We start from the raw sequence: 9,403 nt of genomic DNA, 5'->3' as shown, positions 1-9,403 counted from the left end.
GCAAAAATTAGAAAACAAGTAGCAAGAACAGCGCAATGAATGAGGCCTAAATCCACTAACCACATCCTAACTACCTAACCACCTAGAATCCACTACAACATACATCTCTAACTATCCTAAATTTAAACATAAACAGAGAAATATGCAACTAACTACGAATAAAAGAAAAGCGGCGTTCGGCGGAATGAGAAATCATATTGACTTGCTGAGTCAATATTTTGTTCTGAGCCAATATGGCATTCAGAGCATCAATTTCAAGAACTCCCTTCCTTTGAGGCGTCCCATTACTCACAGGATTCCTTTCGGAAGTGTACATGAATTGGTTATTTGCAACCATGTCAATGAGTTCTTGAGCTTCTGCAGGTGTTTTCTTTAGGTGAATGGATCCACCTGCAGAATGGTCCAATGACATCTTTGATAATTCAGACAGACCATCATAGAATATATCCAGGATGGTCCATTCTGAAAGCATGTCAAAAGGACACTTTTTGGTCAGTTGCTTATATCTCTCACAGGCTTCATAGAGGGATTCACCTTCTTTCTGTCTGAAGGTTTGAACATCCACTCTAAGCTTACTAAGCTTTTGAAGAGGAAAGAACTTGGCTAAGAAAGCCGTGACCAGCTTATCCCAAGAGTTCAGGCTATCCTTAGGTTGAGAGTCCAACCATATTCTAGCTCTGTCTCTTACAGCAAACGGGAAAAGCATAAGCCTGTAGACCTCGGGATCAACCCCGTTGGTCTTAACAGTATCACAGATCTGCAAGAATTTAGTTAAGAACTGAAAAGGATCTTCTGATGGTGTGTTTATCCGTGATCACTAAGCCAATACCCACTAAGATCATGGCCCCTAAGGGAAAACAAACCAACTCAAGAGGCAAGAAAGAGAATATTCCAAAACCACTATGGAATCAAGGGAAGTTCTTAACCAAAGAACATTCAGACCATTACTACAAAATAATGGGTCTAAGGTCAGTGATCCCGGAAGTTAAATTCGATCTGAAAGAAGACGAATATCCGGAGATCCAAGAGCAAATTTGAAACAGGAGCTGGGAAGTCCTAGCTAATCCTGAAACAAAGGTGGAAAGAAATATGGTTCAGAAATTCTACACAAATCTGTGGTAGACGGACAGGCAGAGAATAGCGGGAACTGCATTCTATGACTATAGAACTCTGGTCAGAGGGAAGATTGTTCACACTCACCCTGATAAAATAAGAGAGATCTTCAAGCTGCCTCAACTACAAGATGACCCAGACTCCTTTAATAGGAGAATGATGAGACCAAACCTGAGCTTGGACAAAATCCTAGAGGACATATGCCTCCCTGGAGCCAAATAGACAACGAACACAAAGGGTGCCCCAAACCAACTCAAAAGAGGAGATCTCAAACCAGTCGCCAGAGGCTGGCTGGACTTCATTGGGCACTCTATACTGCCCACTAGCAACTGCTCTGAGGTCACCATCAGAAGAGTGACAGGCTCCCAAGGGTGTATTGGTAAATATTTTCTCCAATAAAACCACGTTGCAAGTATAGCTCTACCAACAACAATCCTCGGGGGTCAAATTTAGAGAGGGATTTGGTTGTCACAAGTTCAACCCCAATAGAAATAACCGAAGTATTCAAACCTCGGGTCGTCTCACAAGGAATGGGCAAACATGTGCTTCAACATTTGTTAGAAATCCGAGGTTGTGAGTTATGAGCATGAAAATAAATGGGAATCTTAACAAGCAAGTAATCTTAAATTGCAACAAACTAATTCAACTATCTAAGCAAAACATGAGCAATTCCAATGAACAAGCAATATTCCACTTAATTCTATTATAAACCAAGCAAGTAACTGTAACTAAAGCAAATAATTTGGGAAAATTGGTTTCAAATATGAATAATAAAAGCAACTCTTGGCTAGGCATGGGAATTGGGGTCACGATCCTTGTCTAACAACCGTATCTTGACAATTATGAGGAACCAAGCTCATTAGGTCTACCCTCAAAGTCTTAAGTACGTGATATCTACTCCTAGACTTGAAGTACGTCAAATGGCTTTGATCACATCAACCCATAAGTCCCAACCTACCTACTAATTGGATTAGTAGTGGGTTGGCGTCAATGAGTATCAAATTGACCACCAAGGGCTCCCAAATCATCAAATCCATTAGACTCAATGACTCAAGTTTACCCAATTCCCTTGACCTAGGCCAAGAGTAAAGAAGACTACTCCATAATCAAAGTAAACAATTCATCGAACTTGGAAAGCATTAACAAAAGACATGTTCAAAATAGCAATTAAATTGAAATCTACAAGTACCCACTAACAATTATCAACATACAATCATCCAAACAACAAGATTAAACATAGAAATCATCAATATAACATCAACAAGTCAAGATTCACAACATTCATGAAATGGGTATAAAATGACAATTGACAAGAATTCATAAAACTATCACTAGATATAAGCAAAATTGTAACAAGGAATTCAAATTGAATAATTAAAACTAGTAATTAACAAGATCCAATTCATAAATCAACAAGGAAAGATCAAATTAAAACTAGATCTAGAGAGGAACAAGGGTTTCTCTCTCTAGAATAACCAAAGAACCAAAAACTAGCTAAAATTATGTCTTAGTGTAAAAATGATTGATCCCCCCTTTCCCCCTAGCATCCTTGGGTCTATTCCATGCAGAAATAGCTTGAAATTGGGCCTGATGAGCCTCAGAAATCGCCAGGCAAGATTTCCTTTAATGAGGTCATGTGCAGCTTCCCACGCGTGCGCGCCAAGTGTGCGTGCGCATCGATAGGAATCTTCTAATCCGCGCAGATGCGTCCATCCTTGCGCGCCGCTTCCAGCCAATCCCATCCACGCGTCCGCGTAGAGTGTGCAGGCGCGCCGATGCTGCTTTTCCCAAGATTTCAATTCTTCATGTTCCTCCCTCTTTGTACATGCTTTCTCCCTCTCTTGTAAGTCATTCATACCCTATAATTCCTTAAATTTCTCAACAAATACATCACGGCATCGAATGGAAATAGAAGAGGATTAAAATATGGCAATTTTAAGGTAAAATAAGCATGTTTTCCATCATGGAGCAATATTGGGAAGTGAACACAAAACCATGCATTTCTTGCGAATAAATGTGAGAAATATTGATAAAATCTCCCAAAATAAGCACAAGATAAACCACAAAGTCGGGGTTTATCAAATCTCCCCACACTTAAACCAAGCATGTCCTCATGCTTAAAATAAAAAAACCAAAGATCATGATGGGAAAGGGTTTATGAAATGCAAACAACCTAAATTGATGCATGCAACTAATGTAAAATCATCTACCTACTTGGTCAAGAGTAAATCTATCCTCCAAGAATACATGTGATCATATAGGGTGAAAATAGTATGTGATTCATGAATCCTACCAAATTGAACATCACCATGGAATGCATATGACTTGCTAAATGAACGCTTGTGAAAGCCGGGAACAAGCATTGAGCATCGAACCCTCACCGGAAGTGTATCCGCTCTATTCGCTCAAGTGTATAGGGTTCGTCACTCAATGTTCTCCTAATCATGCTTTCCAAGATTTTTTTTTTCATCTAACAATCGACAATTACTTAATGCATGCTTACAAGTATCATGAGGTCTTATTCATGGGTTGTAACGGGGCTAGGGTGAAGGTAAGGATGTATATGGCCACGTGGGCTTAAAATTTGAGTCCTTGATCAACCTATGATCCACTAGACACATAGAACAACCTATACAACTACAATATATTACCTAGCTACCCTTGAGTTTTACTCTTTTTGTATGCTGATGTATTCTTTTCAATTCACACCAATATGCATTATTTTTGTTACTTTATCTTGGGGCATCTTTGTCCCCTTTCATTACTTTCTCTCTTTTATTTATTTTTTTTATTATTATCCCCTTTTTCTTGGGGTTTCTTTGTGAACAAAAGTTTTACTGCATACAGTTTCATCATTCAACACATGAGTATGTTCCCAAATCCTAGAATTTTTCAATTACACTACAATTACACACCTATATATCTACCCGAATTTCCCAAGTATACCCTCCTATTTGAATGACACACATCCTAACTTACCTAAGCTAATCAAGGATTCAAATTTAGGGACATTCATGGTTTTTCACTTAGGGTTGTTTATGTGCTCTATTTAAGAACAAAAGGGTTTATCATGGGCTCAAAATTGGTTAGCAACGGTAGATAAAAGGATTAAGGCCATTTGGGAAAATTGACTATTGAAATGATGGCCTCAATCATGTAAATGCATTCATACACCAAGCAATGGACATATAGAATCAGACAAAGCAAGGATCACAATCATAGAGAGAGAGATATGCACACAAGAATGGAAATAATGGTTAAAAGATGTAACCATGCAATAGGCTCAAAAATTTCATGCTTGTGTTCTTAGCTCAATCACTATGTTCCAAAATACATTCTTAAAGTAAGTTTACTGCAAAAAAAAAAATTTTCAGAATTTTGGTAGGTCACCCACGACACAGTTTCTTGAAAAGGAAGTTATTGCTTTGACCAAGTAACTCTATAGAAACTAACTATCATGCAAGGGTATTTATAAGCAAAACTAACTACACATGCAATATTCTAACTTCTAAGCAAAAGATAAATCCATGGGTATTGAGGGAAAGAGAATGTTACCCATGGAGATCGGTCGAACGACCTCCCCACACTTTAGAAATTAGCACGGTCCTCCGTGCTACGAATAATACGCAAGGGACGGTCGGGACCGGAACCTTCACTATCCCCATCATTAGAGCTCCCATCACTTGGGTTTGAGGTGGATGTGAACATTTCGGGTTCCTCCATGCTAGGGGTAACACAACGCAGAAGCTTCTTGATGTAAGTGTACCGGCGGTGGTTGCGCCGCTCATATCTATCAAGCTTCCGGTGAAGATCTTCTATCCTTTGATGTGTGGATCTCAGTGGTGGTGATGATGAGCTAGAAGGAAAAAGAAGTGGCGGGGCCATATCGAGGCTTGGTTTGCTCATGGGAAGGTGTAGGTATTTCCCGCTTGGGACCACATCGCCCTTAGCTGGAACTATGATCTTTTTGTCCTTGGCTTCCCAAGAAACACCCACAGCAGCAACTTAGTCATACACCAATGCTGGAAATGGCAAATTACCCCGGTCGTGAACTTGACTCATCGCTTGCCTGAAAAGAAGCGGAATATTCACCGGCTTCTCCGTGATAACATACCAAACAAGCAAGGCGAGGTCTGCCGTGAGGGACGACTTGTGGGTTCTAGGTAGCACATAGTGGGATAGGATCTGGGCCCAAGCTCTAGCTTCCACAGTGAGGAAGCGAGCGTCAATGCTCCTGGGCCTCATCCGGAGTCGACTTTGGGTCCAAAATGTCCCTGGCTCAACAATGACTCGGAGAATCAAGTCCCAATTGAATCCATACTTCTCTCGCTGACGTAAGACTTCTTGGTAGCCATCCATGTCACTTGGCACTGGTATGACATTAAGCACTTGCTGAATAGCCTCTTCTGAAACTGAGACTTGCTTTTGGCGCATGTATACCGATTGAAGAGAGCGAATATGGTAGTTAATATAGAATTCTTCCACCCAAGAGAGGTTGATTTCCCTTAGTTTCCTCATAAGAAACTCCCATCCTCGCTGTTCAATGTGGGGCAAAATATAAGGAGCGACCTTGTCCGGTGGAGCGAGTAGATGCTCAGGATGATAGTTCCTTATAGCTATGGAGGGGAACATAAGTTCACAAAAGCGGTTGGAGAACCTTGAGGAATCTTTTGCCGGTTTGCCCTTGTCATTCTCATCAAAAGGAGCGGGTGTCTTCCCTTTCTTAGATAGGGTTTGGCTCCTAATGAAGAGCACGCCTTAGAATTTGACATTTGGGGTGCCCTTTTTGTGGCCGGTTTCCTTGAAGCTATCTCCTTGCCTTTCTTGGTGGCCATCCTGAAAAGGAAGAGAAGGAACATTAAACCCAATAATCAATTTGACAAAAAACATGCAAGTGACTTGTGGTGCCCATGATGAATGTAAAAGCAAGGGTCACAACACTTGGCATGGGATGCAAGAGGAAGTAAAGCATGCAATGGCATGAGAAGAGTAGTCTCAAGCATTCATAATAAAGAGCAAGTCATGTTCAATTAATATCTAATTAGCAAGTATAAACTTTAAGCACATAAATTAGACTCAATGCATTTAAGAGAAAGTAAGTGAATGAGGAGGGAGCACCAATTTGAAAAATATATGACTAAAATGAACCAAAATGGTATATGTGCATTTTCTCGAACACTTGGCGTGCAATAATCAAGCAATGAGCAATTATGAGATACTAAAACAATTCAAAGCCCAAAATGGAACATCAATCATCACATAAACATCACACAATGGGAAAGATAAGAAAAATAATGACAAAAGATCTATTAATGCAAATTAAGCTCAAATTCAACATCCATGGAGAAATAAGGAAAAAGGAAAGGTAAGCAAAAAAAAAGCAAGAAACATCATCATGCAAGTAAAAGGGAAACTAAGTAAAGCAATAAGAAGCATCTAACTAGAGGAAATAATGCAAGAGAAAATAAAGAAGAGAAGTAGAAGAAGTGAAACCTTGAAAAGTATGAAGGAACAAGGTTGAATCTTCTTTTGTGAAGATGAGACAGAAAATGGGAGAGGTGTAGTGCCACTGGAAAAAGTTGGTTGTCGCCGGTGAGTGGCCGGAGACAGTGGTGATGGGGTAGGGAAGAAGAAGAGGAGAAGGGAGATGATGGAGGGAGAAGGAAAAGAAACTAAGAAAGAAAAGGGTTTGAGAGAAAGAAAAACAGGGCAAGGCGCGAAGTATAAAACTGACTCGCGTAACCGGCGCGCGCGCGCAAGTTGCGCTGGCGCGTCGGTGAGGATGCTAGCAGGGGACGCGTGCGCGTCAATGGTGCGTGCGCGCGAGGGGAGTTGTGCCTCAGGTACAGAAGTGGCACAAAGTTGGCTCAAGTCTCTGGTTTTTGTACCAGAGTGAATCAGTGAGGCAGGCGCGCGAACGCGCACCTTGCGCAGGCGCGTGCTTGAGGTATTCCACAACTGGCACGGACGCGTCAGTTTTGGCACAAGGTTAGCCAAATTGTGGCACAACTCTCTGGTTTTTGTACCAGAGAGTCCACATATCTCCATTGGCACACGCGCGCACCGTTCGCTGGCACGTCGATGGTTGAATTGCAAGGGTGCGCACAGGCGGCATGTACGCGAACGCGTCGGTGCCTGGCACGAGTTGGGCACAAAGTGGGCATGACTCTTGGGTATTTGGCCCAAGAGTGGAATTTCGCCACTGGCGCGCGCGCACTGTGCGCTGGCGCGTCGGTGCCCTTGTTCAAGAAAAATTTTTGTTTTCTTTATCTTTTTCACATCCTATCTACATGAACATTCTACCTATCCAACAAAATCAACAAAGCTGGCATTCCTATGCACTCAATCAATCATCAAAAGATCATAAAATTCACAATAAACTAAAGATACGAACAAGATGGTATAAACAAGGAAGATCTTACCACGGTAAGGTGCCTCCCACCAAGCACTTTTCTTTAACGTCCTTAAGTTGGATGGTCCTTTTCTTAAGCTTCCTCTCTCCTTGGTGCATCCTCCAATATGTACACCTCTAGCTCTCTTGAGGCTTGCAACCATGATACTTTTTCACTCTATGTCCATTCACTTTGAAATTTGCTTCACTCTTGGGATCAAACAATTCCACTACTCCGTAGGGCTTCATCTCCTTCACCTTGAAAGGTCCTTCCCATCTAGAACGGAGCTTGCCAAGCATAAATCGGAGCCTTGAGTTGTAGAGGAGGACCTCATCACCTTCTTGAAAGTCCTTCTTTCGGATGTGATGGTCATGAAATGCCTTAGTCTTTTCCTTGTAAATTCGGGCATTCTCATATGACTCGTTCCTCAAACACTCGAGCTCTTCTAGTTGTAACTTCCTAGCTTCACCCGCCTTGGCTAAATCCATGTTGCACTGCTTTACCACCCAATAGGCTCGATGCTCAATCTCCACCAGAAGGTGGCACGCCTTACCGTAGACGATCCGGAAAGGACTCATCCCTATCGGAGTGTTGTAGGCTGTTCTATACACCCATAGTGCATCTCCTAACCGGAGGCTCCAATCCTTTCTTTGTGGATTGACCACTTTCTCCAAGATTCTCTTGATTTCCCGGTTGGACACTTCTGCTTGTCCATTTATTTCCGGATGATAAGCAATAGCAACCTTAGCGACACTCCACAGCACTTGAGCAATGCTTCTACCTTCCTGTTACAAAAGTGGGATCCTTGGTCGCTCACGATTGCTCCTGGCGACCCATAACGACATACAATGTGATTACTAATGAAAGAAACAACAGCATTGGCATCGTCAAGGTGGGTAGGTACGGCCTCTACCCACTTTGACACGTAGTCAACCGCTAATAGAATATACAGATACCCACTAGAGTTGGGAAACGGTCCCATAAAGTCAATGCCCCATACGTCAAATATCTCACAGAACAACATAGGTTGCTGAGGCATTTCATCCCTTTGGGATGCGTTTCCTGACTTCTGACACTGATGGCAAGACACACATAACCGGTTAGCATCCTTCAATAAGGTTGGCCACCAAAATCCATAATCCAACACTTTTTTAGCGGTCCTTTGTGGGCCAAAGTGGCCACCACATTCGGACGAATGACAAGCTTCAAGAATTGGTTGGAATTCAGAATCCGGGACACATCTTCGAATTACTTGGTCTACACCCTTCTTCCACAAGTGAGGGTCATCCTAAATATACTATTTGGAATCACTCCTCAACTTGTCCCTTTGGTTTTTCGAAAAGTTGGAAGGGAAGATTCTTGCAACCAAGTAGTTCGCCATTGGGGGCAAACCAAGGAAAGCTATCCGACACAGCATGCAAACTATCCAATGGGAATGAGTCATTGCTCAGAAATGGATCAATTTTTAAATTCTCAATGCAGCTTAAATGATCCGTGACCAGGTTTTGAGATCCACTCCGGTCCCTAATCTCAATGTCGAATTCTCGCAAAAGCAAGATCCAACGCATGAGTCTAGGCTTTGACTCATTCTTTGTCAATAAGTACTTTAAAGCTGCATGATCCGTGTATACCACTATCTTTGAACCTAGCAAATAAGATCTGAATTTATCTAAAGCATGAACAATAGCTAGGAGTTCTTTTTCAGTAGTGGTATAGTTGGATTGTGCCACATCTAGTGTCTTAGAAGAGTAAGTAATGACATAAGGGAGTTTACCATCGCACTGTGCAAGCACGGCACCCACAGCATGGTTTGACGCATCGCACATTATCTCAAATGGCAACGTCCAGTTGGCGCCTCGCACAATTGGTGCCGTGGTAAGAACTCTCCTTATCTCTTC

The 9,403-nt window shown here is 41.9% G+C and overlaps 1 non-coding gene across 1 annotated transcript; it reads left to right on the top strand.

Moving 5' to 3' along the window:
* Window positions 1-466: 466 nt before the first annotated feature.
* On the top strand, window positions 467-574 carry LOC112753579 (small nucleolar RNA R71). The gene has a single exon (XR_003177960.1). It is a non-coding gene; the product is annotated as a small nucleolar RNA R71 (small nucleolar RNA).
* Window positions 575-9,403: the final 8,829 nt, after the last annotated feature.

Source organism: Arachis hypogaea, chromosome 15 (assembly GCF_003086295.3).
Source record: "Arachis hypogaea cultivar Tifrunner chromosome 15, arahy.Tifrunner.gnm2.J5K5, whole genome shotgun sequence".
Classification (NCBI taxonomy): domain Eukaryota; kingdom Viridiplantae; phylum Streptophyta; class Magnoliopsida; order Fabales; family Fabaceae; genus Arachis; species Arachis hypogaea.
The sequence above is the reverse complement of the archived record's forward strand: the minus strand, read 5'-3'. Positions and strand labels throughout refer to the sequence as shown.